Genomic DNA, 1,604 nt, shown 5'->3' with positions numbered 1-1,604 from the left:
ATGTCATTCTAAAATTTTATCTATGTTACCCACGTATGTCGTTATTAAAAATAACCTAAAGTAAATACCTAAACCTTAATCTAATTATCTTCATGTGCATCATATAAATGTCAAAAAGTAAACTAATATATAATTCTAAATTACCTATTTATGTCATTGTTAATATAAAAATACAACATTAAAGTATATACACATGATGAGTGCCACCATTAGACCATGTATACATGTATGTGCGGAATCGATGAAAAATATTGATTTGTATGCTAAACATAACGTATATAGAATTGGAGGTGCGATACAAAATGGAAAAAGTATGAATATGAATGAAAAAGTGCATAGAATAATTATTAATTAAAAATCAATCACAACTAGACAAAGATAGATACATATCTATATAAGTATTATGTTGAAGTATTGGAAAAATAAGAGAGCAGTAGGTAAACAATTTTAATTATTAGCTAAGAGTTTAATTTCTAAATAATTTTCAAATCCAATAGCATATAAAAACATTAGCCCGTGCGGGAGCACGGGTTGATGGACTAGTTTAGCTAATTTGGTTTCGATTGCTCTTATCTATAGTCCAAATCAGATGGATTTGAACCTTGTTGTTAGCGGCTTGCCCGCTCGCTTTGCTCACTCAAGAGGCTCTTGAGTTCTTGCATCTCCTTTGATATTGCCAGGTCCTTCCACAACTCCTTCACCTTACGCGTGGCTTTGCGCACAAAGTTGGCCCTGGAACCTCCATGGTGGTGATTGAGCATCAAACGGTCGATGCAATATATCCTCGATATCGTAGGATAGCTCACGCACCTTGTTCCTCCAATCTTTGGACGGTCCATCGATCTGGTCGTCATCCTTGTCTGCGAGCTTCTGCAGCACGGCGTCCATGGCGCTCAGCTCGTCTTTCAGGAAACGAATCTTGCGCTCAACGTCTTTGGCCAGGTGGTAGTTCTCAGCGAGCCTGGCGGTCAGCTTGCCGATGACGGAGCGCATCACGAACGTGGCGGCGCTCGCCATCATTTCAGCCATCTCGACTCGCAAGAAATCCCTATAGTTGGAATGCTACCTTGCTTTCGTGGTGATTTGACATTGAGAGAGGAAGGGCGCTTCAGTTTCCAGGCTAATTATTTCTTGCAGATGATGATTACATTTATGCACTATCAACGACCCGAGAGCATCTTCCGCGAACTTTCGTTCGACTTTCATTAATCCACCAGCCATTTTTTCATTTCCGGCAATCTCAACTCGTCCACAACCACTGCCATTTTTAATAACAAAATATTTATTCCAGTAAACGAAGCAAGACAACGTGACCAGTTGCCAGTGGGCATGGAACAAGAAACAACGTGCGCGTGTTTCCAACTGCCAGGTAGGGCTGTAGCATACTAACTCTTGTATAGTTTAGCATTCTAGTTGAGGCTTTGACTGAGGTTTTTAACAAAATATTCACTCCATTATCTTTCGAGTTTTGCTAGATCTTGTTTCAAAATTGAAATTTATTTTTGATAATTCTATTTGAGTTGCCATTTCAGGTGTAACACGGATGGTGATTTGGTACAGTGAAGAAAAAGGTGCGTGCATATAATGATGTTGACTGCACCTGC

General features: G+C 39.3%; 1 long non-coding RNA gene across 1 annotated transcript; it reads right to left on the bottom strand.

Moving 5' to 3' along the window:
• Window positions 1-320: 320 nt before the first annotated feature.
• Window positions 321-1,111, bottom strand: LOC140220170 (uncharacterized). Its single transcript, XR_011896287.1, has 2 exons — window positions 811-1,111; window positions 321-732 (listed from the first exon to the last, which is right to left on the bottom strand). It is a non-coding gene; the product is annotated as an uncharacterized lncRNA (long non-coding RNA).
• Window positions 1,112-1,604: the final 493 nt, after the last annotated feature.

The sequence above is a fragment of the Setaria viridis genome, chromosome 8, assembly GCF_005286985.2.
Source record: "Setaria viridis chromosome 8, Setaria_viridis_v4.0, whole genome shotgun sequence".
NCBI lineage: Eukaryota > Viridiplantae > Streptophyta > Magnoliopsida > Poales > Poaceae > Setaria > Setaria viridis.
The sequence above is the reverse complement of the archived record's forward strand: the minus strand, read 5'-3'. Positions and strand labels throughout refer to the sequence as shown.